General features: G+C 37.6%; 1 protein-coding gene across 4 annotated transcripts in view; it reads right to left on the bottom strand.

Annotated features, from left to right (window-relative positions):
* The window catches only part of LOC131683009 (uncharacterized), a 515,866-nt gene that overhangs the window by 105,594 nt on the left and 396,465 nt on the right, over positions 1 to 13,807 (bottom strand). The window lies entirely within an intron of this gene.

The raw sequence follows: 13,807 nt of genomic DNA, 5'->3' as shown, positions 1-13,807 counted from the left end.
CGTACTCGCAAATCAGCTGTTTAAGCTCGCTGATGTTGGTTCGCAGGCCCCGGATGTTCCATTGAAGGGCGAAGCATCTGCTGTCTCGATTGGCGAAAGTCGCTGACGAAGACGATGTTGATGGCGAAGGTGATTGCCTGCGAGTTCTTGCCGGTGTGTTTCGTTGGTACCGGGACGTGGTTGCGCTGATTTCAACCGGGATATCGGTGCTCTGATGCTGCTGCTGTTGTTGCGGTGTATCTTCGCCGGCGGAAAGCCAGGAGGAGAATTGCGAGGACTGTATATCTGGGAAGTAGGGACAGTCCTCTTCCCCCCGGTCAATCCCTTCATGATGAAGTGGGGAAGCTACTTTCTTCTCTTCTTCCCCAAACCGGTTACTGCTGGTCGCATCTGTAACGGTAGAAGCCGCAACAGAATTCGTTCGGAGATAAATTGAAGGTGGACTGACCTGTGGGACGTCTAGCCCCACAGTGCCAGCCGCTGTCGAAACTACTACACAATTACTTCCAGAATTGCCGACAGCGACCGGCACTGGGGAAAGACTTTGTGTAGTTTTCGTTGTTACAGCTGTTCTATCTCGAAGTGATGATCTCGATGGGCCTTCTCCGGGCGATAGCAAGTGGTGATGTCGAAGGAGCGTATCGTCGATGTTGTCCTTCAAACCTGAAAGAACATCAAAACAAGCAGTACCTGCGAGGGGATTGACAACTTCGGAACTGACCTGGGGAAGGTCCAGCCCCACAGTGCCAACCGCTGTCGTACAAACTACACTATTATGCTCACGAACACCGACTGCGGTCGGCACTGGGGATAGACTTTGTGTAGTTATGCTCGTTCTCTCGTAGATGACGATCGGGTTGCTCTGGTTTGTAGTTTTGTTAGTTGAAGTGGTAAAATCGGTGTTCCTATCGGCTACAGAGGTGAATTCACTATCAACGGGTTGGGGTATGACGGCCCGGATAGTTCCTTCATCCTGCTGTGCTTGCGTTGGAAGGAGTACTACACTTTCCTCTCTTCCAAACCGATCCATCTCGTAGTCAATATTCGTGCGTGGGTTGTCGTTGGTGTCCAAACGTTGATGAAAATGAGAATTATCGAAGAGGCTGGCTAGGAGGCGTCTCGGTAATCTCAATTTCATCGTCTGAATATTCCATCGTTTCGTTGGTGGTAGTGGCAGCGGTTCTTTTTGGTGGTGGGCTTAAGTTATCCGGTGAGGTTGTCGTTGGTTTGCTGAAAGGGGTGTGTTGTTTCTGTGGTCTTCCTCGTTTTGAGTCCGTATTTATCGCTGGTGAGTTGTTCCTGGATCGTGTTATTGGCCCGGCCGTCTGATTCGTTGGTTTTTGTTCTTTGCTGTGCTGTGGTTTTTCTTGGCTGGCGGAATGTTGTTTGATGTACGCCATCATTTGCTCAATTTTCTCGTCCTTGCGTTTGTTCTCTGCCAGAAGCTTAACGATCTGCTCATCCTTCTTCTTCGTAGTCAGCTCCAACTCTTTCAGTTTATTTAGGATCTCGTTTGATTGCGCTGCAGCCTGGGCGTAACTTCCTTGATTCTGCTGTTCAGCTCGTTTGCGCGCTTCCGGGAATGTCAAATTGTCGCGGATTTTTATTTTGATGACCTCTACTTCTTTTTTGTAATTTGGACATTGGCGGCTTGTTGGTTGGTGATCTCCTTTACAATTTAGGCAAAACTGGGGTGCTCGACATTTTTCTTCGCTTTGATGTTCTCCAGAGCAGTTAGGACAACGTTGCGGGCCAGGACAGCGAACACGCGTATGGCCGTATTTAAAGCAACCATAGCAGAGCATCGGGTTTGGGAAGTACGGGCGAGTTGGGACACGAAGCAAACCGATCTTCATGTATTCCGGGTATGTGGTCTTGCAGAAAGTCAAGATGAGTGCTGGCGTATTCACTCTGTTTTCGGCTTCTTTACGTGTAATTCGCTGCACACGAATCACTCCCTGGCTTAGAATTTCTTGTAAGACTTCCTTTTCTTCCAAGTGAATCAGATCGTAGCAGGAAATTACGCATCTGCTTACGTTCAGATTCGGATGGGATTCAACCACAACATCAGTACCGTCCATGAGCTTGGTCATTTTCATAAGTTTGGCAACTTGGGCTGGGTTCCGAACTCGAAGGGTATACCGTGTCCCCTGAGCTTCGGTATTCGCACCTTCAATTGGACCTCCAGCGGCAACCTCAACCGATTTCCCAATGATAAACGGGTTTCTTGGCAATGGTACACCGTCTTTACCTGTCAGCTGCAGGAATGTCAGTTCACCAAATTTGTTCGTTGGGTCCATGTACTCTGGTAGTCTTCTCGTTCTCGACCCACCCGGATCACCGCTACTAGCGGCCACCATCTTGGATTACACCACCAGACGTTGGAAAATACTCTTTGGCACGGTCACCCGATACCACCCCCAAATAGGCAAAAAAAGAAAGATCCTACCTTAATTGCCCCCTCAACGTCGACGGTTTACGAGTGTTCCCACAATTTTGGGACACACTGTAGGTTCGCAGTGATGAATCTGCTCGCTTACTAGCTTCTACGCAGCCACTAGATAGTAATACGAGCAAGAAAAACGCACTTTGACGATTTTGATTTTTGTGCCGTTCCAACACTTTTGACACGCACTGTACCGTACTAATATTGATACACACTGTATTGGTATCTCAAATACCACCAAATCCAACGTAAAAAAAAATTCAATATTTTTTAAAAACTTTTCACTTTTTTACGGCTTCAAAAATATCCCCCGTTCAGCACACCGTCACACACGCGACCGGCATCCACAGCGAGTGAATGACACGGGCCGGTCGGCCCAGTAGGTAGCACTGCGATGGCTGTTTATTTATGCCTTAGTACCGCGTGGGTAAAAACTAAAAACCACTTAATTTAGCCGTTTCTTCACCGATTTTCACAATTCTTTCAACTTTAATCACTGGAGAATCACTTCACTCAGCTATTTGTCAGTAACTAGACCGCGGATAGCGCGAAAAACACTGAAAAAACACTGTGTTTAATTCCCGTATGCGCGTTGTTGATACCGTACGGAACGGTGTTTCCAACTCAGATGAATAATAATAATAATAATAATAATAATAATAATAATAATAATAATAATAATAATAATAATAATAATAATAATAATAATAATAATAATAATAATAATAATAATAATAATAATAATAATAATAATAATAATAATAATAATAATAATAATAATAATAATAATAATAATAATAATAATAATATAAAATAATAATAATTGTTCTGTGTCGTTATTTTCCTTACCCCTAACCTTATCACTTCCCCAATCCCCATCAGGAAATGATGAAAAGACGATTCTTGGCAAGGCACAAACCTCCGATCAACATGGGGAGCGTGCCATTTGAGCCAGAAGCTACTGATTCTTGATTCCCCCATCGAAGCACTGTGGTCGGAAACGCCAAAAACGCGAACTTAGAGACAAAACCATCGAATATATTCACAGGGTGACTTTGGAGGAACTGTTCGTATGAATGTTCCCTACAATCTGATAAAAATTTAAATTAGTCATGGCTTACTATGTTCGAACTAAAACAATAACCTTTATAATCTGAAAAGGTAGAAAGTTGGCGTCTTCGACAAAGTTTTAGAATTGCTCGTAGTGAAGAATTTTGTTGAAGAACCTGAACTTATAGGACTAAAGGTTATCGATTTATAAGGCGTTTTCTATGACAACCCCCTGAAATCTAGTTTTTTTAAATATAACTTTTTCCATTGTGACTTTTCGTGCTAACGATGGTCTCGAAAAATGCATAAGTATTAAAACCACATAATATTGTTGAAGACTATATGTAAAAATGTATGCATATGTTTCAAAGTTATTGAAGATTTTTACAATTTTTAAACACCAACTTCGACTACGTATAAGAATGGAAGGTGCAAACCAAAATGCACGAAACGGGCATTTTTTTCAGTGTGTTTTCACACTATGCACAATAAAGATAACGATGTTTGGTCTGTGGCACTTTCGAAACCTATGAATAGGGTAATAATAATAAATAATACTTTACCATGTTTTCTGACTTTTTCCATACAAAAATCAACAAAAGAATTTTTTTAATTTTTTTCATAGCATTTAGTAATTAATGGCATAACATTCTTTTGTAAGCATTAAATTCATTATGACATGTGTATTTGAGTATATATCAGTTTGGAATTCAACGAATTACTAAAATTTGCGAAAAAAAATCAAAAATTTTTTTTGCTGAGTTTTGCAAGGAAAAAGGAAAAAAACACGGCGAAGTAACCTTACCCTATTCATGGGGTTCGAGAGTGCCACAGATCAAACCTTCTAACCTATATTGTGCATAGTCTAGACAGTGAAAAAAGGGCCTGTTAGTGCATTTTGGTTTGCACCTTTCTTTCTTATACGTAGTCGAAGTTGGTGTAAAAAAATGTAAAAATCTTTAAAAACATTGAAATTCAACGATATTATGTGGTTTCAATACTTCCACATTTGTCTAGAACATCGTTACCACGAAAAGTCACAATGAAAAGTTATATTAAAAAAACTAGATTTAAGGTGGTTGCCATAGAAAATGCCTTATAAATCGATAACCTTTAGTCCTACAGGTTCTTCAACAAAATTCATCACTACGAGCATTTCTAAAACTTTGTCGAAGACGCCAACTTTCTACCTCGTCAGTTCAAAAAGTTAACTTTTTTAGTTCGATCATAGTAAGCCATGCCTATTTTCAATTTTTTTCAAATTGTAGGGAATATTCGCACGAATAATTCCTCCAAAGACACTCTGTGAATATATTCGATGGTTTGGCCTCTAGTGAATTAAGTTCGCGTTTTCGGCGTTGCTGACCACTGTGCAAGGCCAACAAAAACGGTCCTTTTCAGGACCACCATCATTTTTGTAAAGAGTAATTTGAAATATTCCTCGCCCAAATAACAATTTGTCCGGCAATTCAAATGAGTATCAACATATTTAAAGAACGGGTTCCTTATTTATTCTACATCTCTCCGGTTATGTCGCAGACATTACCCACCCATCTATTCATTTTTTTTATTTAAATTAATAAAAAATTGAAATCAATCCGAAATATTTTTGACATTAAAAATGTCTTACTCCACTATCTGGGGCTAGGTGTCATTCTAAAATCAAAACTATCTCCCATGTAACGAAACTATGTAAGGTTTGCACGCTTATAACTCCGATATTACTAGATGGATTTTCATCATTCATACACGAACCTATTCAGAAACACCTAACTTAAGTATTGGTTATAATTTAATATCTTTGCAATAAAAGTAGTCTTTTGAAAATCGGTAAAATTAAAAATTTCACGAAAAAAGGGAAAATTGCCATTTGTGAGGCAGATTTCTTAGGCAGCGCCATCAATAGGAGGCACCTTAGTGGCTCAACCAAACACGAAAAGTCATAAATAGAAGCGACACGTGTCCGTTTAAATCAGTTGTTGTTCTTATCCCATACGAAATACGAGCAACATCGTCTCCAGGAAAGGCAATAAGCGCTATCGATTTTAGGCAACGTTAGCATTTGCACACACTCGCACCTAAGTGACTAAACTATATACGGTTAGTTTATAAATATAGGTGACGCGTACACGTTTGAATCAGTTTTTGTTCTTATGTCGAACGGGTAAGAACATGGCTGCAGTGTCTGGACACTACAATTAGCAGTAGACGCTATGCATTTTCGGCAGCGGTGGCCGTGTACGGATTTTTCGGGTGCAGCGTCAGAATGATTTGCAAAGTGGGTGAGTTTGATTCAGTTCAATGCGGCAGGATTCGACTTATGTCTTATCCATAGAGTAAGGTGGGGTAAAAGTGCGCGTGGGGCAAAAGTGTGCATAGGACTTTTAGAAGCACACAAACGCTAGAACCTGGCAACTCTGTATGGATTTAGTATATCATTAAGTCAACTAATCGCACATATAAGCATGAATGGTTTGAATATAGTAGCTTGAAATTAAGGGGGAAGTACCATTTTTCGCTGTTTTGATGTAATTTTTTGAATTTTGGGAATAATAAATTGGCTGTTTAAATAAACCAGGATCTATAGAACTACAGTACCCTAAAAATCTTCAACATATGGTTCGTTGCGTTCGTTATATTTGATTTGATGAAAAAAAAATCAGTAATTTTCGTAACAATTTAATAAGTTAAAAAACTGACGGTGGGGTAAAAGTGCGCATAGCATATCCGCCCCAATAAAAAGACGCGAATGAAGCTTTCTATATAAACACTAATTCTTTTATGATTTAAAGAAGGGACCAGCATCTTCAATAACTGTGAGCCCACCGGTCAAATTACGACTGACATGAGCGGTTTAGAAACAAAAGTATCAGCATAACTGATTCCAAGAGAAAATATAGAGCTCCGAAAGCTCAGAGTAATTAAAAAAGAAACAAAAAACTATGAATATGTAAATAAAGATGTATTTCCAATATAAATAGCATATTCGAAAGAATTCTTGTAGTGATCCACCCAACTATGACAAATAATGATGTTACGAGGGGTGACAGTTTGATCATGAACGACATTGTCCAAAAGATGAAACATCCAAGTTTTTTCAACTTAATGGAAAACTGAACAACATCAACCGAGGCAGAGGGAGGGGTACTTTTTAGTTATGAAGAAAGAGTAAGAGGGGATAGGTATCCTAAAATTGATTAGTTTAATTTATGGGCGGTAATAAATCGGCTATTTAATCAGTACGCACTTTTGCCCCGTGCTATGCGCACTCTTGCCCCTACCATGGGGCAAAAGTGCGCATTTGAGTATTCATAAGAAAATAATTATTTCTCGGATTACAAGCAAAACCAAGAGATACCTAGTATTACGTTTTGAAGATGTGTGATGAGAGTATTAATTTGTAATCACGCCGATTTTCTAGTGCTTTTCTACCAATAGTTATTTTACGAAAACTGTTAGGTGCGCACTTTTGCCCCACTTTACTCTACATGGCAAGATGGCACTTTGGTATTCGTAAGATGAATCTTACGTGAGTGGTGTGAGTGATATCAGAATCAATCGACTTGCTTTCGTCATACCGGTCGTTCGGTTCCCATTGAATTGTGTTTACGGCGCTTTGTAGGTGCATAGGGTAAAGAGCCTATTAGTTTTCATTCAATCTATCTATCTATCTATCTATCTATCTATCTATATAAAAGTCAATGTTTGTATGTATATGATTTATAGACTCCCAAACGGCTTAACCGATTGCCGTAAAAATTTATACATAGTAGGCATTCGTTATGGAGCGTGTTTGTGTGCTATTGGTAGAGGATTTTCTGCCCGCTAGATGGCGCTTCGGAACAAATTGTGTTTTACTCCTATTTCGTTGGAAGTCGCAGCAACGCGCGATGGGTATTAGCTAGTCTATATAAAAGTCAATGTTTGTATGTATATGATTTATGGACTCCCAAACGGCTCAACCGTTTGCCGTAAAAATTTATACATAGTAGGCATTTGTTATGGAGCGTGTTTGTGTGCTATTGGTTGGGGGTTATCTGCCCGCCAGATGGCGCTTCGGAACAAATTGTGATTTCCTCCTATTTCGTTGAAAGTCGCAGCAACGCGCGATGGGTATTAGCTAGTTATAAATAAATAAATGTTTCATATTTCGGTCATATGTGATATATATTTCGGTTATATGTTTTTTGTCAGTAAGGCATCTGACAACGTGCTTCTGTAGTTAAAGCACTGTTCAGCAGCGTAGTACGAGAGTACACTCAGGTTTTTTACGCGGATTTTGAAATTTACGTGGTTTTCATTTACGCGGATTTTGAAATTTACGCCGTTTTCATTTATGCGGATTTTGAAATTCACGCGGTTTTCATTTACGCGGTTTCTTGAAATTTACGCGGCCTGTATCCCCCGCGTAAAAACCTGATTGTAATTGCATCGGAAATAATCACATTCCCAGCAGAACTTTTTGTTTTCTAATTTCAAACACTTTTGTTTCGTACTGAACAAAATGGAAAATTCTAAAACAAAACTTACCGTGTTCTTGCGGGTGTTCTTTTTCGATTAAAATTCAAGCCATGTGTTAAGCGTTACTGGACTTAAAATTGTTTTCCCAGTTAATCCAGTCAGAGTATCTGTCCTGCCCTATGTATTTAAAACACAGTTCTAATCACTTTAACGCGAGTATTTCACATTTTCCAAGGCATTTTTCTCGAAGTTTGGAAACCTTGGTGCATCTTGTTCGTTTATTATGACAATTTAAGTGAAAAATTTCTCCCTTGTGTATCCGTTCACCCCATTTTCTCAGAATAACGTTTTTCCATTGCAACTTATTGCACCAAATTTTCAAAGTTTATTTTAAAGCTTAATTTATGGTTTTACATTTCTTACAAAAGAAATGTATAGGATTCGCTCAAACTTTGAAAACTTTTTCCGAAGCCCGGAGGGCCGAGTTTCATATGCCAATCGACTCAGCTCGACAAATTGAGACAATGTCTGTATGTGTGTGTGTGTATGTATGTACAAAATGTCATGTAATTATCTCAGCAATGGCTGAACCGATCTTAATGAAACTAGTTTCAAATGAAAGGCCTAACATTGCCATTTGACACTATTATTTTTGATTTTCGATATGTTGTTTACTTTCTGAGATATGGGCAATTTTGTCACAACACGGCAGGTTTTTTGCAAATAACTTTTAAACAAAGCAATATTGTCTCACAAACTGCACATAAATAGAAAGCTCGTGTACGAGCGGCTGAGATATTAAACATTTTGTATTTTTATTCTTCGCTTACCAATTTTCACTAACTAAAAATGATATTGTTTCATACAGAGTATTACTTTACTGGTGTTTTAGGGGCAAAACTAAACCGATTTTGAATATCGGGGTATGAAAACACATCTACGTAATTCAAGGAATTCGATGTTGACAACAGTTTGTGAATTACCTCTATAATAAATTAACTATTTCTCAAAAATCAATATACAAGTTCACTTCAAAAAAATGTGTTGATAGTGAAACAGCGAGTTCTAGTATTTATCCCTTGGACTAGGCGTTGCGTTCAATCATGCGGTAAATGTTGGATGGTATATCAATACACAGATCAAAAAGTAATTCACCTAGTAGTGAGATAAAAGATTTCTCATATAACTATACTCGCGGCGATGATAAGATCTTCTGCCAATCTGAAATATTTATTCATATCCAAGCCAAATTGTGAAGGTTTGAGAAAACAAAACTATTTTTTGTCTGCTGCTACATCAACTCAAATATAATTCAGTTGTATTCAAAGCCTGTATCTAAACTATAATAAAGGAAATTCATGGCTATATCAGAAAAATATTTGGCTTAATTGGGTAATATGGATGTTTGACGATGAAAATTTTCAAAAGATACATTCCACGTGCGCTATTTAAACTATTCGTATGTCTATTGAATTTTGAATGAAACATATGCTCAAAGACTGAAAGACTGCAGCCAGCAGGATTGGACTTGCCATCAACGTTTCGAAGACAAAATACAGGGAAGGAAGAGGTTCTAGTGACGACAATGTGAACCTCCCATCCCGAGTACGGATTGACGATGACGAAATAGAGATGGTCGACGAATTCATGTATTTGGGCTCACTGGTAACCGAAGACAATGATAACAGCAGAGAAATTCACAGACGGATCTTGGCGGGAAATCGTGCCTACTTTGGACTCCGGAGGACGCTCCGGTCGAACAAAATTCGCCGCCGCACGAAGTTGATTATCTACAAGACGCTGATTAGATCGATGGTCCTCTACGGCCACGAGACCTGGACTATGCTCGTGGAGGACCAACGCGCCCTTGGAGTTTTCGAACGAAAGCTGTAGCGTACCATCTATGGTGGCGGGCTGATGGAAGAGGAACGTGGCGCAGGCGAATGAACCATGACCCGGTGAAGATGGTTCTTGAGGGCGATCCTACAGGAACAAGAAGACGGGGCGCACAGCGAGCACGGTGGATCGACCAGATAGAGGACGACCTGCGGACCCTTCGAAGATTGCGAGGCTGGCGACAAGCAGCAATGGACCGAGTGGAGTGGGGACGGCTTTTGCATACAGCAAGAAACAAAAAGGCTCTAGCCTGAACGGCAAGGTAAGTATATGCCCAAATATGTCATGTGAAAACTAAGAACAACTTTTTTGTAATGACATTATTGAAAATGAACATTCGTTGTATTGGTACGAACTTTTATGAAAAATAACGGGTCAAAGACCAAAAATATCCACAAATTAGATCCAGAAAAAGAAGTCTTCCACAGTACCCATTATCGATGGGGAATGCAACTACAATGTGTCTTCTAACTTATCGTCGTCCATATTTGCATATACTGAGTAGTTTGAACCATTTCTTTTTCACAGTATTGGTTTGTATAGGTCTTATTTATCCATATTTCCTGCACGAGAATTCCGAACGAAACAATATGCAAGCTATAAGGATGAATGGAAAGAGACTGCATTGCAATCAACTGAATGCATGGCTTTTATGCTATCGACATAGCCTAGACATTTCACACTATTAACTTCAATGCAAATAAAAACTTTGAAATATCTACCTGTCTCATTCACGAATCGCATTCTCCCTCTGTCGTTCTCTGTTCAAGGGGCTTGAAAGCACATGAAAGCACCGCGTTAAAATACTGGACCAGTAAATTCTGTTCTGCACATAAATCTTTTTTCGGGAATATGTGACCAAAAAGTAAACTTCAAATTCCAAAGCAAATTGAACGTTCCAGGTTCCTGATAACTAATTAAAGTCCAACAATAAAGTAGAAACATCAGATAATCTTAAAATGACGCCGTCAAGTAAAGAAGCATGAAAACGAAAAGAATAAAACCAAAAAAGACGGAAGCCCTAGAAAGTCCATTGTATATTTATTAGCCTTTTCTCAGAAGATGGGATTTTGAAAAACATTTCAAAACTTTCTGATGCAATGGTTCTCAAATTCGTGCAATCCGGTTTATTCATTTTCTTTATTCCAAAATGTTTTTTTAAATATATGATCATTTCATTTTAATCTATTATTTCATTCAGCATATTTTTATTCGATTTGTTCATCTGCGTCATTTTACTTATTTTATTCGTTTCATTCTTTGGATTCACTCTGATCAGTTTAGTTTTTTTGTGCATTTTACTCATATTATTCATTTAACTTATTTTATTCATTGTTTTCATTGCCTGCATTCTATTCAATTTTTCCAGTTTATTCATTTTGTTCAGTTTCTTCATTTTAATAATCTGACTACTTTTTCAGTTTTAATCATTTCATCCAAATAGTTTATTTGATACAATTAAATTTAAAGAATATTATTTTATAACCTTTTACCATCGTTTAATTTTTCATTTTAATCAATGCATTTTCTGCTCATTTTCTTCTTTTTATTCATTTTATCACTTCAGCTCATTTTGTTTATTTGATTCCTTTGTTTTATTTATGCATTTCATTTATTTTTTACTTTTTTCATTTTGTTCATCCATTCATTTTATTCATTTGATCCATTTGATTCATTTGATTCATTGTATTCACTGGATGAATTAAATCAATTTGATTCATTTGATTAATTTGATTCATTTGATTCATTTTATTCATATCTTTAATTTTATGCTTTTCATGTTCAGTCACTCCTTTTATGTCATTGATTTTTTTTAGCATGAGTCAATTTATTCTATTAATCTTATAACTATTTCTAAATATAATCTTAATTTTTATTTAATAACCATCTAATTTGATTCGTGTATTTCATAATTTTGATTTACATTAATTTTTCTACTCATTTTATGAATTTAAAAACCTATTATTTCAATTTTTTGCTTTACTTTCTATTTCGTTCGTTTTGTTGATTTTCTATAATTTATTCAGTTTATTCGAGATTTTATTCGTGCAAGACTAGAAACTGTTTTCATCCCACCTCTAGTTGGGTGCCTACTTCTCATGAGTTCTGCAAACTAATCCAATAGTAATATGTGTAAGAAATGTCTCATCTCACTGCTAGGTGGATTAAATCGGTTTTGCTCAAAATTTCGAAGGTTTGGTGCATTTCGTTCGGTTATTATAGCAGTTTAAATGAAAAATTAAAGGGTTGTGTACAGGACACGACCACAGTGACATTAAAAAATGTAGCTTTTTTCAAGAGCGTGCAAATGAATTTTATCTATCACACATATTGACTCACGTTCTTGCTCACTCGCCTATTTTCATATGTTACAATTTGCTATATACCCTCCCCATTAAAACATAATTTATTGAAGGTCATTTAACGGTAACCTATTATTACAATTAATCAAGTATCTCACTAGGTGATTGGCATTATTTGGCTGATCCATCTAGTAAAAATAGACTGGTCTGTCCAGAAAATATATTCAAAATAAAAGTTCCATATTGAGAACTGTGATGAGGAAGCTCACGCCCGCCAACGGAAATATACAGATTCTCCATGAAATATGAAATTTCATTTTCCATTTAAATTTTCAATAATGTACTAATGAACTTAAGTAAACAATCTTAAGGTTAAGTATTTCTTGATCGATTGGTGGTTGAACAAATGAAATTATTTGATAAATTAAATTGTTATACAACGTTCGCACTACCGGTTAAAACGGGTTTTTATGCTATCTTGGTGACATTTCTCTTGTTGCTAATTATTAAAACGTGTTATAACTCTGTAGTGTAAACATTGTATTATTAAACCAATTCTGCAGCGTTTTATGTTATGTAGGTGTTTTATGTGGTAATAGGACTGACATAATTATATCTTCAGTACAGCGGTTTGTTTCATAATTTAAAACAGATTTATTTTAAAATTTAAATTGGTATACCTAACCGTTCTATTTGTTGTATACTTTGAAACACGATTAGAACTGTGTTTTAAATACATAGGGCAGGACAAATACTCTTCAGACATGGCTTGAATTTTAATCGAAAAAGAACACCCGCTTAAACTGCTGCTGGGACGGTAAGTTCTGTTTTAAAATTTTCCGTTTTGTACAGTGCGAAACAAAAGTGTTTGAAATTATGAAACAAAAAGTTCTGCTAGGAATGTGATTGTTTCCGATGCAATTACAGGTTTTTTACGCGGGGGATACAGGCCGCGCAAAATGAAACCCGCGTAAATTAAAAAAATGCGCAAATGAAAACCGCGTAAATTTCAAAATCCGCGTAAAAAAATACCGCGCAAGAAAAACCGCGTAAGAAAACCTCTCCTATATAAAATACTACGCTGCTAAACAGTGCAATAACTACAGAAGCACGTTGTCAGATGCCTTACTGATAAAACACATATAGGGTGATGAGCCTATTTGCGCCATGTTTCTATTATCACCCTACCCATTTGAATCCGTTGGTTAGAGCAGTGTCTGCCATCTTTGTTCAACGCATTGAGACAAATGGTAGCGCAACAATAGGGGCACTCGATTCGAGTTTTCATTGTGCTCAAGCACGAGAATTTTACTGTTTTCAACGCATTTGTTTTATTATATTGGTTCTTAACAACGAAGCAAAGCGGTTGATGTCAATTTTTACGCATTCCATTGATTGTAAGGCAAGAAATTACCGAATTAGTGAGGCACCTTGCTTAGTATGGTGAAAATAGGCTCATCACCCTAACCGAAATATATATATATCACATATAACCGAAATATGAAACATATGAAAGCTAATAGGCTCTTTACCCTAAGCAGCTACAAGGCGCCGTAAAAATGGATTAACAAGTTATAACGCTAACGCATGCATAAAAATAAATATTTTTTTCAACGCAACACTCTCAAGCAGCACACATTCTGCCGTATTG

This window comes from Topomyia yanbarensis, chromosome 2 (assembly GCF_030247195.1).
Source record: "Topomyia yanbarensis strain Yona2022 chromosome 2, ASM3024719v1, whole genome shotgun sequence".
Taxonomy (NCBI): Eukaryota; Metazoa; Arthropoda; class Insecta; order Diptera; family Culicidae; genus Topomyia; species Topomyia yanbarensis.
The sequence above is the reverse complement of the archived record's forward strand: the minus strand, read 5'-3'. Positions and strand labels throughout refer to the sequence as shown.